Consider the following 16,875-nt stretch of genomic DNA (forward strand, 5'->3'; position numbering starts at 1 on the left):
AAATGCTGGGAGTTTTCAACCATGACTGTGATAAAACAAGCTTGCAGGGACGATGCTTCGAGAGGCCAAGATGTGTGAGTATGTGCAAGGCCTGAGTTTCCAGGGTGAAACGTAAACCTTAACTTCCTGCAGAATTAATTGGTCCCCGGTGAGAGATTCATGCTAAGTTCCTCTGGACCATGCCGCTAATGCGGTTTTTTCCCTCCCTGCTCCTGCCCCTAGGTTGTCACATAGCTCGTCAAGACTGCATTTACAGGTCCTGGGGACTTGCGGGTTAGCTGGGGACAGGCTTCGGAGGAGGAATCCGTGATCGAATGAAAAGAGGCCCCTAATGAAGTGTCAGAACCTAAAGCTGCCCTCCTCTAGAACATTCGCTGTCATCTCACCTCATCCGGCCACTGCACTCGGTACGGGCCAAGGTCCCCTCCAATGACAATTTCCTGCAAACGATGTTCTTCCTCAGTCCAGGCAGGAACCTGGGGTTTAGAGAAGTACCTCTTTTTCGAAATATGAGCAAGAGTCTGGCCCGAATTTGAACATGAGTGGCAAAGATGGTGAGGAGCCCCAGGGACCCCCTAGAGTCCCCCAGATGACTTCCCAGAGATCAAAGGGGGAAAATGAGGGGTGATGCCCAGGGCCAGCCTTAATGAAACCCTAATGAACAAGTTTCTACAATTAAAGACAGCAACGAGAGGGTAAGCCGTGAGGCCCAGAAAACGGTCAATGTCTTTGATTAAGCGTTGATGAAAATCCCCATCGCTGCTTTAATCTGGCTCCCCCGGGGGAGTGTCCTCGGCTTTGCAATGTTTTCAAAGAAAACGATCTTGAATGTACATTATTCCCCAAGCCGCTAAACAGGGAGACTGGCCCTCCCGCCTCCTCCCCTCCTCCGAGCAGGCAGCTGTCCCCCAGATGAGTCTTTAACGTCAGACAGGGACAACCTGGGCTGTTTTTTGTACAAGACGCTCCTTTTCACCAGCTTTTGCATCTGCAGGTCCCACGCCTTTATCAGGGCCTGAGCTTACCAGTGCCTTTTTGCACTTGAGGCTGGAGCCAATCTCCTTGGGCTGGGACCAATCTCCTCGGGCTGGGACCAATCTCACACTGCTGAGGCCCCGATCACATTAAAGCACTCTCTGGGAACTGACTCGTTTTTACTACCCGAGGCAACTCCAAGCCAACCTGCATTCTGAGTATAAATGACCAGGAATGAAACACACTGAAAGACTGCTCCAACGCTGGGCCGACCGCCCATTCGCACGTTCTATAGTTCCTTGAATGCTGGCCTGCCTGCTTGTTTTTTTGCACATGCTGTTGCCTTTGTCTGAAATGCTGTTCCCAGCACTGGCCTTCAAGATTCAGTTGACACTGTCACCTTTCCCATAAAGCCTTCTCCAGTCCCTCCACACAGAGTTCAGTTCAGCACATCCTGAGTGTGTCAGCCTGATGAAGCCCCGTACTCAGCGAGATGTGCAGACAGGAGAACATTCTGCATCCAGGCGAGTGTCTGCAAATAACCTCTTGCTTGCAACTCTATTTTTAACTTTACTGTGCAAGCTTTAAGATGTACAAAAAGTTTATAAAGAACAATAAAACTACCTATCGTGCCTACTGCCCAACTTGAGGAATAATATATAGCAAAGACAAAGTCCCCTGGGTACCCCGCCCCAATTCTATCCCTCTCCCCGATTCTTTATTGGTAAGAACTACTCTGGATTTGGTATTTATCACTGCTGTGCAATTTTTTATACTTTTACAATTACTACAAATAATTGTACCCCCGTAAACAACATATATGATTGTTTTGCAAGTTTTAAATTTTTCATAACCTGAACACTTTGTGTATTAATATGATGAATTATTTTTACGTCCATCTCCTCCCATAGTCCAGGACCTTCTGTGAGCAGTGCCTGAACCCCGCTAATCTATCGGGGCACCTAACCCCAAACCCTGGCACACAGTTCACACTTAATGCACGCTTGTAGAAAACAGGGGGAAAGAAGAAAATGCAGAGGGCGGGGTTTTCACCCACTGGACCCAAACAAGGAGTGGGGGGAGGGGTGCAGCAGGCGTCCCCAATGGACTCTATCTGTCGTCCAGCCTTCTGAAGGCCTCCTACAGTCCTCAGGGTCTGCAGGTGGACAGGGCCCAGGTGAGGCTCTGCCCAGCGCTGGCGGACGGGAAGGGCGGCACGGACCGTGAGAAACAGAGCTGTGCATATGTACCCAGCACACAGGACGGGCTCTGGGTGTGTTTGGTGAGTGACCATTTCTACAGATGAGAAAATGGAGAGGCCGGAACAAGAAAGGGTGGTCGGTCCAGAGGAGACGCAACTTGGGGACCCTCGAATAGAGAGCAATGCTTGGCACTCACGGCTGGGGAAGCGGGGTGGGGTATGGCAAGGTCAATGTCTTCTTTCTTTCAGCTCCAGCTCCCACAGCAGAACCTGTACTTGGACTTTTAATTCACTACATAAGATGCCCCAGGTGGCTTCCGGGATCTTCGGAGGAAGCCCAGTGAGTGTCATACGAATGGGGGCGGGGGAGGGAAAGGGGAGGCAGGACGGTTTATGTGGCCACCACGAGGACAGGCTACTGTGGAGAGCACAGACAGCAAGGAGGAATGAGGCCTCAGTAAAAGCTCTTTTCGTGAAGTCGGCTGTCTTCTGACTTTTGAATTCTCTGCCAGCCTGAAGGGTATCTGCCCACCAGGTGGACTTTAAGAAGAGCAGGGGCTAGGAAATAAATCCCAACTCTGGCCCTGCCCAGCTGTGCAGCCTTGGGCGAAGCTCTCAACCTCTCTGAGATTCAATTTTCTGAAAGAACGATGCACTCCTACACATACTCTGGGATCGAGACCAACTGTGAGCCTGACCTGGGGACCTAAGACAGAAAAAGGCCAGCGCCTGGGCTGGGGGACGTTTAGTGGAACGAGACCATGGCGTAAACACGAAAGACTAGGACATTGGGCTTTATTTTCTATCATATAAGCCCATTTCTGACTTTTTCTCTTCCTTTTTTTCTTTTTCTTTTCTTTCTTTCTTTTTTAAGATTCAAGACATAGTGTTTGGTCAATGCTAAGTAGAACGGAGAGCCAGGAAGCTCATCTTTAATTCATCGCCGACAATACTCAGCTCGGCTCAAACTTGCCAGAATGCTTTCTTCCAGCACATCTATTCATAGACGTGCGTTCCTAGAGTCAGTTCTCAATTATTCACTCAAACAGAGGTATCGTCCAATGCTCCCCAATGCTCCGAGAAAGGCGTGGGGGAGGGCAGGAAGGGGGTACAGGAAAACAGGGGCAGACCTAAACCAGACCCCCCCCAACCCCCACCCCCCGGCCACCCAGAGCCCTTCTGGTTGGGCGCAAGGTAACAGAGCCCTCAGGGTCTGGGCTTTGGGTGAGAGAGGTGGGAGGAGAAAGACCTATCGCTGAGGGCCTCACACACCAACTCCATCCTCTGCGGGCATAAGGAAGGGAGGCTCCCAGAAGCGGAGTGACATGCTCTAAGCAAATGGCAGAGCTGGTTATCCCCTGCAAGGGCGGGGCCCGTGGGTTCCTGCAGCCCCGGGGGACAGACGACACCCACACCCTCAATAATTACAAGGCTGGAGTTGCCTTTCACCAGCCCCGCTTACACACCCCGCAGGCCACCAGCAAGGATCTGCTGAGCTGAACTAAATTTCCCCCTCAAGGCTCTGATGAGGATTAAATGAGATGATGCACGCCACGGGAAGGCTCTGTCATCAGTCGCTTTTTCAGGCCGTGTTCTGGTCCTTCATTTTCTTCCTCTGATCCTCAGAACCGCAAGGGCGAGGACCATGTGTGACTCAGCCGGGGCAGTCCAGGGCCCAAGCTTCATTTCTTCCTTTATTATCCAGAGCAGCACAACTGACTGATTTACATATCACTTCTTCTGGAAGGCACTCGGGAGCAGACAGCCCAGAACAGAGGGGGAGGGAATGGGGCGAAAAAGGGATTTTTTTTTCTGGACATTCAATAAATGCCTATTTGAGATGCTAAAAATGTGTTCCTCTTTCGTATCTAATCATAGAAACGTATATATATATATATATATATATACACACCCACACACACACACACACACACACACATATACATACACACATACAAATTACAAATCTTGGTGTCTGAAATATTTTAAAATACCACAATTTCAATTTTCCACCCAAAGCAGAAAATGAATTCACATCCTTATGCATCAGATGTAGCAGGCACCTTTCGGGGTTTCGGGCCTTCCTTAGAAAATGGCTGAGGAGTGTTAAATCAGAACCTCTCCATCACGCAGGCAACGATGACAAGTGAGCTGGGTGACAGACACAGACCTCGAGAGAAACGGCATTTTAAACACCATAGAGACTGTCTGGAAACTGTCTGGAGCAACCCCTTAAATGGTTACCGCTCAGCCACCCACCGAGGTGCCCTCGTCTGCTCCCTCCGGGCTTCTCAGAAGGCAGACGCACCCATTTCTCTGTCTCCCGTGTCCCGCCACAGCACAGGTGGAGGCTTTGAAGAGTGGTCCTTCTCCTCCGTGGAGGTCCGGCGAGCCCCCTCTGGACGTACAGGGGCAGGGACACACGGGACAGCAGCTCCCCGCCCGAGCCGGAAGGACGCGCAACCCAGCCAGCGTCACCCAAACAGAACACTTTGCTATGGTTAATCGGTAGCTGCCATTCATCTCACCTTCCCCTGGAAATAATGTCCATCTGACTTGAAGAGAGTCACTGGGTTTATGGTATCTCCAGCGCCCCATCAGCTGCGAGTTTAGGAAAGTCATGTGACCTCTCTCTGACCCTAGGTCACCTCATTTGTCAAATGGTGACAATACTGTCCTCCAGAGGCCTAGGAGGGTCTGGTCCGAGGCTGCTATTATGTTCAAGGACGGCTGGCTGTCTTCCTCCAGCCATCCCAACGCTCCGATGATCGGACCCGCTAGCATTTTAACCTCAGGAACGCCTGGGTCTAAGTTTTAGCGCTCCGTCTGTTCCGTCAAATGCCATTTATGAAGTGATCTAAACTTAGGATTCTTTCTTTCCCTAGAAACAGCAGAGTTCTAGGTTTCTTTGATGAGAAGACAGATGACGAGACGAGACGGGAGGGGACTAAAAGCAACAGAACCGATTATGGAAAACGGGTAAAAAAGAAGGAAAAGGAAACCATCCCCGTTCTTATCCTCACACCGCAATTCCTGACCCCGTTTGGCTGTGTATTTTCTTCCAAGCTTTTTTTCTGTAAATGACTGCTTTCCTCAGTTCTTCCCAAGCCTTCTTCGCCCTCACTTTGAGTGGCTACAGCATAACCAAGTCGAGTATCCAGTTATTGTCAGACACTTGAATTATTTTCAATTTCTTTCATTATGATGAGAAGTGAGCTGAAGATCTCTGTGCAACATTTTGTCTGCATTTTTTATTTCCTGAGGAGGGCTTCCCAGAAGTGGGTTCGTCGGGTCAAAGGTTACAAATACCTTCACGGCTCTTGACATAAATAGCCACAATTGCCCAGAATGGTCTTTGTGGGAGCCTGTTGGCAAGAAGAAGCAGGTGCCTCCATGGGGGTGACACCTTTCACGGGCATCACGGGTACCCATTGTGTCTGTCTCTGGAGTGAGCTCTTACGGAACATTCCAGATTCTGCACATCAGCATTTTCAAGTCTCCTTTGCAGAGCAGGAGCTCTGTAGCGTACAGGAGAGTTAGCTGCAAGCTGCACTTGAACGCTCCCAACCTCCTGCCCCAACAGACGGTTGACAGGATCAGGGACGAGAGATCAGGTTTCCTTTCCTTTGGTTTTAAGTGTCCAAGGTCATGAGACAAAGATCAGTTTATCTGGACAGAGGCATTTTCTAGCCACGTTCTGGGTCATGATCACGAAGGAGCGGGGCTCCAACAGGATGGGGGTAGGGGACACTCCAAAAGTCAGACCTTGTTTATTCCTCATTTACTTCTGTGAGGGTCAAGTCAGAAGTATGCAAATGCCGTCTTTCTACACTTCCCCTGAATTTCACCACTGAAACTTTGAGAAACACTGCTTAGGAAAGAGACAGTTCCACTCGAAGGCAGGGCCTCGGGGAGGTGGAGTCATCTCCAAAAGCTGAGGTCCCCCACGGGCCCAGGAGGCTGTTTCAGATCAAGCCCAGGAGGGGACATTCAATCACAGATGCGACATGCGCTTGGTGAAGGACAGTCACGAGGGTCCTAAATAAATCTAAGAGGTGGTGTGACCAACCTGACTGTTTTTATTAAAAAAAAAAAAAAATTGAATCAAGCCTCCCCAGGCTAAGAGAGCCTGCATCCTTCCTATTTACTGGGTGGCCCACACTGGACAGCCAGACCCCTCAAAAAATCCTCTCTAAAGTCAATCACATTCAAGCAGGGGAGCCCCCCGGAATAATGACATGCACGTGGGTAACAGATGTCACCCCCCATCAGGGCAGGACAACTGCACACTCTAAAGACGTCTTCGGCGTGTCACAACATACAATGGAATTACATCGCATGCTCACTGAATTCAGCTACTTCGACTCCACTCAAAGGGCCAGATGCCTTTTTTCCCTTTAATTAAAAAAACTTCAAATTAACGTACAGGTGTCTTCTGCCTGTTGCATGTATTAGCATTTGTTTTAGTTGGGGGGTGCTATGCATTGTACTTTATCGTATATCGTACACTACTGTTTACGCCACACACTTACATGTGTGTGTCACCGCACAGCGTCACGCACCAAAACCATGCGTATGCAAATGCTCCTCCAGGGGCAAATCAGGTGGTCCAGAGTCACTTTCGCGATGCATTTATTCTGCCTGCTCCGCTGACTTCCGAGCTTCATGGCTGGGCTAGGACTGCTGGATGAGGTTTCTCTCTCTTTGGTGCTTTTGCGTCTTAAGGGATGTGACCACTTTACCAGGGACTAGAGGAAAAGGAGTCTCGGCTCAGGGCAGGAAACCATGAGCGCCAGGGAAGATCCCAAGGCTTTATAACCCAAGCTATCTCCCGGGACAAGCTGTCCGGTTACAGACAGCCCTCCTCACGGGGCCGTGAGCTGGCTGTGTGGCCCTCACAGGGCTTCCACCTCCCTGGCCTAGTCCCTCACTGTTTCAGTGAATGACCCAGATGATTTTCAAACGCTATGTGACTCTGGACCACTCACATCACCTCTCTGGGCCTCTGCTGGCTGTCTGAACAGGTTCCCAGCTTGGACGAGAATTGGCTTCCAGAGCAGGATTCCTAGAAGTGATGCTGTGCTGAGACACTGACCTCCTCAGCACTCTGGGCAGGTGGCCCCTGGGTCAGTCACCACCAGCTAGAAGATGCTTCCTGTTTTACCACCCATCCCCCAACCCACGCCTTACAAATTCTGTTTCCTGTGTGGGTTGTGGATGAAAAAGGCTGGGACAGACGGGACTAGGGGATCTTCAGCGTCTTTTCTGTCTGACGCCCACCAACCCTGAGTTAGGAGCAGGTCGTACATGGGCAAAAGATAACAGGACCTGGCGGTTTCTCTAGCTGGGTTCCTCTCACGAGGACCATGGCATCAGGATCACTTGAGAGCACTGGCTAAACATGTTGATTTTTGACCCGCCCATCCGGAAAGCTTAAGCACACCCAAGTTAGGGTCAGACGAAAGTACTTGGGGAGAGGGAACACATGCACAGAATATTCTAGCAAGCTCATATTGAAAAGGGATGGGAGGAAGTGGTATTAATCTTGAATCTACCTTATTTTTTCAAGTCTACAATGACGTGTCCAAACACTGGGATTTTCCTTTGAAATTCAGTCCCTCCAAAAGCGTAAACACACAGTGCCTTTCTCTCTCCCAAATCTTCCCCTTGTGGGGGTACAGACAGAGTAATGCACAGGATACCACGCATCCCAACACCAAATGCATCAAGAGGTGTATTAATAGCATGAGTCAGTTTCACACTGAATTTACCAAAAACCTCACCACTCAAATTAGCCCAAGTAATCTAACTTGCAAGTCATATATAAATCCCGAACTTCCTTGGCTGACAAGTTCACAGAAGGCGCTGGCAACGATGGTCGTCGAGATGCCCGCCCAGAAACCCACCACCCTCTTGGGCAGCAACCAGCAGGAGCAGCATCTACTCTGGTAGACAACTCTCTTTGGCAGTTTTTCAAGTTAGGTTCGAGGTTCACGCAAAAGAGGGAGAAAAACAGTCAGCCGGCCCTGAAGCTGGCGTGGCACATTTGCGCGCCTCGTCCCCTTTTCCTCAGCCTCTAAGATGACACGGTTTCCTCATCTGCAGGATGGGGATAATGTGACCTGCGTCACAGAGGTAGAGTGAAGGTAAGAAATAAAGTATGCAAACTACACATTGTTCATGCTCGTCGCAATAAAGAAAAGTAGTTATTATTATTAGGGGAGACCAACAAAAATGCCCCAATTCACAAAAACCCACAACGGGATATTAATGGGAGGCGTATTATTAGAGAGGCTTTTTGTCTGGGCCTCAAATGCCACCACGAAGGGTCAGAAATGCTGCCTGACTCCCAATTCCTGCTCCTTCAATCGACGAGCTGCTCTGTCCTCTCTGGGGCCCAGGGACTGTTCCTACTGCCACATCTCCAAACCTAGCGAGAGAGCATTTCCATTTCTACAGTGATAAGAACGGGCCTAGAGGGGCCGGGCTTGGTTAGCCCAAGGAAACAAATCCAAAACCCTTCCTTCTCTAAGATGCTCAGGCCCTTAGGGACTTGCATGGGGTGGCAGTGGGACATAGTATTTATTCCCTACGCGGACCCATGACAGGGCCTTGCACAGAGTGGGTACTCAATTGCTGCTGTTGACTAGCAGGATGGACTTGATTCCCCCACAATGAACTGAACGCTTGACAGCTATGAAGGCGTGTTTAGAAATGACTGTAAAATACCACTGTGCTTTCGTTCGCAAGCCCGTTTGATCTGTGTGCACCCCGGCCAGTCTCTGGTGCCTGCGGAGCCCAGAGCAGTACACAGAACCAGAGTTCAGGGAGCAGAGCAGACATTTTAGGATGTTATTGCCGAGTTTCACTTCCACGTTGTCTTCTGAATTGTACTTCAACTCTGGTTTTGAGCAAAGCTGGGGCCAGTGCACAGACAGGTAGTAACAGCCTCCTTCAGCCCACTGGCTCCTCGGCTGCATCCCAGACCCTGAGGCTATGTGGACGGGGTCTGAATTACTGAGCTTCTGTTCAATGCCAGGCCCTGAGCCAGGTACATTCAGACATTTTCTGATTTAAGAGCCACAACAAGCTATAAAGCAGGCCCTGTGATGCAGGGGGAAGTTGTGCAATTCTCAAAAGACTCTATAATTGGGGAGTCAGATGTGAACACAGATGTACTCGGCCCCAAGGTCCATGGTTCTTCACCCTGCCACCATGCCCTTTCAAAGGAGAACCCCAGAGGGACCAACCCCAGCCTTCGGCTTTGCATAAAGCCACCGCAGCAGTCTGAAATTATCTTAACGAAACGCCTGCCCTCCCATCAAATTCATACCCCATATCTCTGCCAGAAGGATAGCCTGGCCTGAAAGCAACCGTGACAACCAGTTCTCACCCACCTGTGACCATGTCCTTCGAGGAGGGGCATATTTTTGGAGTATTTCTGCAAAGGGCTCTGCTAGGAGCTTTTATGAACATTAACTCAATCGATCCAGAGAGGCAGGTGTGATTAGCTCAGTTTCATCCATGACAGTGCTAGCTCAGCAAGGTGCCATGATTTCCCCAAGGTCACACAGCTACAGAGTGGCAGGGCCAGGGTCCTTCAGCAACTCAGTGCAACAGTATTTGCTGAGTGGGCACTGGTTTAAATTCCAAAGAGCTCCGAGTGGCCAGACACTCGACGGAGACTCTATAAAGCAGATGAGTAAAGGATGGAGCTTTTCTGCCTCTTGCTGCCCAAGCCTCTTCCTCCTCTGCATGGATGTACCTCACTGTCCTTTCCCCTTATCTGAGGATGCTGGCGGGGAGAGGCCATGAGTCTCTGACATGGTGTGTGATTTCAAAGCGGTCAGTTATCCCATACTAGACCTTTTTCACTATGGATTTAAGGGCTTAGCCCCCTGCCAAACGAAGGTCATGGGCAGAGGTACCTTTTGAGCTAGGGAAGGACGTCCAGCCCCAGTACTCCCTGGGCCTCAGAGCCTTGCACTTAGAATGGCTCCATGGTATTCACAGGCAGACACTGTGGAACCGTGTGAAGGCAGAATTAGAAGCCAGAAGACCTGACTTTGCCTCTGGCCAAAAGACACTTCCCTTTCTGGCTCCCAGTTCCCTCATCTGCTAAGAGTACTGGCCTCTGAAAGCCTGAAAGTCTGAGCATGAGGTTCTCGCTCAGCCCGTCCAGACCACAGTCCCGTGTGAAGGCCTGTCAGCTCGAGCTGCTTCCTTGTCTTCCCTCCCTGCTCCATCCCCACCGCAGCTGTTCAGAGTCCTGGCGGGCTTGTTAACCAGCTCTGGCAGATAAGGGAGGATCTCCTCTCTACCCTTCTAAGTTCTCACCATAGCCTGCTCTAGGCCTCCATCTTTCCATCAGACATATTTTGACGTGTCTGCCTCCTCCACTAACTGCCTCAGTCAGCTGCCTCAGGAACCTCTGGTGCCATAATCAGATTTGCATCCTCAGTCAGGTCCTAAATGGATGAGAGGAGTGGGGACCTCTGAGCTCCCTCTACTCAGAGTGTGGTCCACAAACCAGAACGCCACATGGGGCAGGGTTAGAAATACAGGATCTCAGCCGCCCCCCACCCAGGCCTGAGACTCAGAGTCTGCAAGGGGATCCCCAAGAGATTTGGGGCACACTCCAGTTTGGGAGGCACTGCTCCAAAATCCCTCCCAGCTCTGACACGTCTCTACCCCACATGCCTCACTCTGACCATCGAGATGGCTCTCACTCGTGGGCCTCAGCGGGACTCAGGAAAACATAGCACGCCGTTAACCAAAGGACACTCACCTTGGGAACCTTCTAGAAGCCTGCCACTGACTCTCATAAGCAGGATCTGAAAGGTGCAGCCCCCACAGTGATTCCTGGCACGGGTTACCCACCAGCCCTCTGAGCCTTAAGGAAGCCCAGACAGCTTTCAAAACTGTTGTTTTGCAACCAACAGTGGTTTCCACCCTTGGCCCTGTGGATTTGGCTGCCCTTACCGCTTCCACCCCCACCCAGCAGCCCCCCAGCAAGAAAGGCCGTGCAGCTGCCAGCCTCCGACAGCAAAGACAGACAGACCGGGGGCCCGCCTGCCCCTCGTGGCCGCGCCTCCATGCCCGGACCTGCTCTGCCTGCATCCTCTGCTCTCGACACTTACTCAACGTGGAAAGGAAAGGAACCTTTCCAAAACACGTTTGCAGCTTTTTATTAAAACCTGCAATTCCTCTAATGGTTTTGGATGATCTTAAATATTTATAAAAATCACTCTCAGCAACACTTCATTAAATAAATCTCCTTGCTGACTTCGATTATTTATGTATTTATGAACATGATGTCTCCTTCCTTGGAGCAGATGGCAGCTAGTAAGACTCTGAAAAGGAGGGTGAAAAAAAATCAATGGGAGAAAACATAAACTCAGTGACTCCCCAATTTACTCTTCTTGACAAGCTCCGGAACGATACTCTTTCTGTTCAGTGAAAGTGCCCTACATTGGCCAGCCAGCAATGGGTTTGGGAAAGCGTGGAGGCTTGAAATTAAATGTAGGAAGAAGCTTCCAGCCAAGGGCCGGAAGTGGAGAAACAGGACAATGGAACTGGGTTAGGGACAGAGAGAGCCTGGGAGTGGGGGAAAAGTAACCGATATTTGCTAAGCATCTACTATGTGCCATGCGCTGGGCTGGGAGGATCTCCACACCACCTCTGGGTCGATCGTCATAACAACCCTTCCAGGTGGCAATTATTATTCCTCGTTTGATAGATGGAGAAGGCCCAGGGAGAGCGAGCAGCTTGGCCAAGGTCACAGAGCTAGTTAGCAGCAGAGCTGGGATGTGAACCCCAGCAGTCTGGCCCCCCAACCCATATACATGCTGCCTCTAAAAGTAGAAAAGGATGAAAGGAAAATATAATTGCCCTTAACCTCGTGCATCCTTGGTTATAAAATTATTTTTTTTTCAACCTACTGAAGCCAATCACCCCTTTTAAGACCATCATATTTAACAGCCAAAGTTCTACGAAGTGACGGGAACTTTGTCCATATGAGAATCTGGGAGAGTCCAGTCTCAGCTGCAAGTTGGAAGGAGTCGATGTTAGCATTATAAGAAGATACGAGATGAGTGTCATAGGCACACGAAGAGTTGACTTTATGAGAAAGTCAACTTTTCATCCGTTACCTTCAGAAATGGATGAAAACCGGGATCACAATGATTCATTTTCATCAGGCCTTGATCACGTCTCCACAACAGGGAAGGAGAAAAATAATAAAATCAGCCTTCCCCCTCCCCCACTGGATTTACCTCTCTCTAGAAGCTCCAGTTCAAGTTTACAAAGAGAGATGGTGCTGGCCTCTGAGAGGCCTGTACGGCGATTATTACTGTTGGTGATGACGAAAGCAGTCACTGATGATGGTGGTGATTTATTGAGGGCCCGTACTAAGGGCCTCACTCACTCTATCATAATGAGCAAAACGACCCCACAATACATCATCCCATTTGACAAGTGAGAAACTGAGGCTCAGAGCAGTGAAGAAACCCTAGGAGCCGTGTGAGCCACACAGGGGGGGTGGGGTGGGGTGTGGCGAGTATTTTGCCTGTTTACAGATAAAGGAAAGAGGGTTACGAGAGGGTGGTGACCTCTCTAAGACCTCCTGGGCAGCCTTAAAATCTAAAATGTACTGATTTGAAATCTGACTTGTCACCATCACCAAACTATCTCACAGCGCTCACTGGAAGGTGGTTTCGCTGAAGATGGCCAAGTCCAAGAACGCCAAAGCCATAAGACGGTGGTCTCTTCAGTCAAGGAGACAGAGATTATGCTGAGCATGAGGCCACCACCTCCTGGCACTGGCGTCCCTCAGAGTCCCTCCTGTCATGCTCCCTGGATTCTGAGGTAAGAGCTGGCAGAGCCTGGGATTGCACAATGCAGAATCTAGATGCACTTGGAAAAACCATCAGACAACCATTTCAAGGTCACCTACGGGCCAGTGAGGTGACCTTGAGGTGGAGACAGAATGTACCTCCATAAACGGCAATGGGGAAACCACCACTCTTTTGTTCATTGTGTCAAAAAAAAACATGAACTGTGTATCTCACATATGCCAGCCAGTCTGCCAGGTGTGGGGGAAACACAAAGGCTGTTCAGACAGGAGCCAAGTTCACAGGAAAGGCACTCAGGTGAGCGCCTGAGTCCGCCACTTACTGGCTGAGGGTCCTGGGCCAAGTCCTGCACTCCAAGTCTCAGCAAATGAGAATAAGATCTCATAGGTAACCGTGGCCACTCTACGCCCTGAAAATGAATCTGCACGTGCTCAAACTGCAGCTGGCCGCTGAAGAGAGGTGCCTGCTGCTGTTGCCTCTTAAAATGATAGTAGCCCTCTCATCCTGTCCTCCAGATGTGAAAAAAAACACAGCCAAGAATCCTAAGGAGGTGCACAGAAGCCTTTGGGAGCTGAGAAAGGAGAAGCGATGGCTGTCAGAGAAAGCAAAATTACTTGAAAATCTCCCAAGAGAAAGACAGAATGGCATACTGAGCCTTTATCTGAAGACCATTTCCAAGTGCCCCTCTGCGTTAAGGCACCCTAGCCTCCTGCAGCACACACACTCCTGACCCTCCCGGTGCTGAAAGTAAGTCGAGCAAGGATCTAGAAAATGCAAATTACAACGAGCCTCCCCAGGAAGAAATCCCACACCTGCTGACCAATTCTGCACGCCCACCTCTCCCCAGCTTCCTCCACGTTTACAGGAACCCCCAAGCCTGGGAAATCAGCCCAGCTGTCAGCCCTGGCGGCCAGCCTTGGCCAGTCATCTGGCGGTGGCAATCAAAATGATGCTTCCTTTTCATTGCCACCCAGTGCAATCTTCCAAGAATGGGAGAGGCTCAAAGTCAGAGTTTAAGCTCCTTTTCACAGGAGTCAATATTTTCACAAGATAATCCTGCTGGAGGAGGGGGTGGATTCTATAGATCCCAGGTGGCACAATGCGGCTGTCTGGGGATTGTGAAATGGAGGTGACAGGGCAAGGGGAAGCCGACCCGTGCAACCACACCTACTCACCTCTCAAAATTCGCATGCACTTATTCACTGCACAAATATCTATGGGGAACCTCCCTTGTGCCCCAGGCACCCCTTCCAGGTGGTGGTGTTGCAGAAATGAAAGGTGACTGACAATGACCCTTTCCATAACTGCGCCCCCTGGAGGCCAGGAAATCCACACTCACTTTCCCTAGGCCAGAGTCGAAGCAGCCCATTTTACAGGCAGTCGCCTGAGACCGAGAGGGCAAGCGACTTGCCCAAGGTCACGCAGTTAGGCCGGGAGTTAGAACGGAGGTGCAAAGTCTATGTGACACTCCTCAGCAGAACTTCCTTCCCGCTCCACCCCTCCCCCACGGGCCCCATTTCTTGCAACAGGGTGGGGAGCGAAGACCACCCCCAAGGGCGCTAGCAAGAGAAGCCCTCTGCTCCTCTTTCCTCCCATCCCCAAAGAGGGACACACAGGTCCGAGACCCAGCCTGCGGGTACGCGGCCCAGGAGAGCCCTTCAGGCTACAAGGGCACCCACCGGCGACACTGAACTTCCATTTAAAAATAAAGGTAATGAAAAGATAAAGGGCAAAGAGGAAGTGCTCCTTAAACGTAGGCGGTGGTTACCTCAGGAGGAAGTCTTGAGGCCAATGGAGATTTTGTTCACCCCCTCTAGTTCCTCAATTCTAAGCAGCTGGCCCAAGACCCCCCCCCCACGCCCCGCCAATGGAAGTTGGCTAGGGGGTTGCCCTGCGCCCGAGGTCAGACCCTGCGCCCGAGGTCAGACCCTGCGCCCTCACCTGGCGTGCAAGAGGGGTCTGCGGGGAGACAGTCACCCCGAACCCGCCACCGTCCCCGCGCGGGGCTCCACCGCGCGCTCCCAGCAGCTGGGTGGACCGGGCGGCGGCTGCGCGGCGTGCGACCCTCGCGTCCTCCCGCCCCAGCGCAGCCCAGACGCACCCTCCGGGGGCTCCCCGCGGGCCCTCCCTCGCGCGGCGCCCCCTCCGCACCCCGAGCGGCGCCCGGCGCGGCCCGCACCCCCGCCCCCTCTCCCCGCACCCGTCACGCGCACGCCCCGCACCCCGGGCCCCGCGGGTGCCGGCCCGCGGCACGTACCTGGCGGCCCGGCGGGGAGCGCGGGGAGCGCGGGCGCTGGGGCGCGGGAGCCTCGAGCCTCGGTGCCGCCGCCGCCGCCGCTTCCGGGTTGGCGGGTCTCACGTCACCGCCACAGGTTCGCGAGCGGCCCCCGCCGCGGCGGCAGCGGTCCCCGCGAGCGCCGGGCGAGAAATCACTATAAAAGGAAGAGCCGCGGCGAGGAGGAAGAGGAAGCGCTGTTCACCTCCGCGCAGCCGAGCCGCCGGCGCCGCACAGGAGGAGGGCGCCCGCCCACGCGCCGCCCCCCGCGCCGGCCCGCGCCGCACCGCGGGCCCCGCGTCAGCGCGCGCGGCGCCCCGGGACCGCCCCGCGCCCGCGCCCGCCCCGAAGCCGCGCGGCGGGGCAGGGGGCGGCCCGGCGCCCGACCGCCGTGCGCTCCCGAGCCCGGCGCCCTGGCCCGGGGCTGCGGTGACCTTGGGCCAGTCCCGGCGTGGGTCGCGCTGGGGGCTCGGGGCGTGGAGCCGCAGACCCCAGCTCTAGGAAGCGCGGGGCTGGCCCAAGGTCACAGCACTTCGGGCCAGGGCGCCAGCTCGACCCGCAGCCCCGGGACCTTCTGTGCCTGGGTCCGCCCCCCTCACCTGCACGTTGGCGGTGATGCTGATCCCTGCCCGGCCCGCCTCGCAGCGGGGGCAGGGAGAGCACGTGCATGCAGCGCATTCACTCGGCCCGGCCCGCAACAGACGTTGCCTGAGGGCCTACTGAGTGCGGGGTTGTTCTAGGCCCTGGGGACACAACTGGGAACCCGGAGTCCCCGCGCGCGTAGTGGTGGGGGCGAGGGGGCCGGCAATAAACAAACACCCGGCCGTCTGGTGGTGCTTGGTGCCAAGAGGGAAACGAAGCGGGGCCAGGGGCAGAGTGCGTGGGGGTGTCTGTGCTATCTTCGGTGGCTGTCCAAGGACTTTTAGCACAGAAATTCCCAGACGCACTCCTCGCTATAATTCCAGCTTCGGGTATAACGGGTGTGTCCCTGGAACATTAGAAAGTGACAGTTCCACAGAGAGCAGGAGGGCAAAGCGAAAATACCGCAGATTCCCTGGGATCATTCAGTGGAGGGGGCAACTAGCCCTTCACGCTCTAAGAGCCCAAGTCCTCAAGAAAAGCTGAGAAACGAGATTTGTGTTAGAGACATTGCCGTGAAATGGTGACTTACGGAGGAATTGCTGTGGAAATGGGTCAACTCCGGAAAAACTGTTATGTTGAGGGGTGATCTTGTATCAGCGACACGCTCAGTGAGAAATCAGATGGCTCTATGTCATAAGGGACAGAAATGTCCCTCCTCTGCTGACACTGAAATAAAACCACTCTCTAAATTTAATATGAGCCATTTCTTGAAGCATAAAATATCTCTCTACCCAGCCCACAAGCATAGGTGTATGTGTGCATGTGCACACACACACACACACACACACACGCATGTCCACACACCCATGTGTACACACACAAGGAAGGGAGGGTGTTTATGTGAGTTACTTTTTTCTAATTATCACAGTAATACACGTTTGTTATAGGAATAAAAAGAAGGCTGATGGGGGAAAATGGACTCATTGGAA

General features: G+C 52.4%; 1 protein-coding gene across 4 annotated transcripts in view; it reads right to left on the reverse strand.

The window, feature by feature from the left end:
* Positions 1-15,494, reverse strand: part of CYRIB (CYFIP related Rac1 interactor B) — a 121,128-nt gene extending 105,634 nt beyond the window's left edge. Inside the window, exon 1 of one of the 4 annotated variants that reach the window (XM_039845870.1) lies at positions 15,287-15,494. The gene's annotated coding sequence lies outside the window, so the exon portion shown is untranslated. The remainder of the gene's footprint in view (positions 1-15,286) is intronic. The other 3 variants (XM_039845869.1, XM_039845868.1, XM_039845873.1) reach the window with 3 other exon arrangements.
* Positions 15,495-16,875: the final 1,381 nt, after the last annotated feature.

This window comes from Pteropus medius, unplaced genomic scaffold (assembly GCF_902729225.1).
Source record: "Pteropus medius unplaced genomic scaffold, Ma_sr-lr_union100, whole genome shotgun sequence".
Taxonomy (NCBI): Eukaryota; Metazoa; Chordata; class Mammalia; order Chiroptera; family Pteropodidae; genus Pteropus; species Pteropus medius.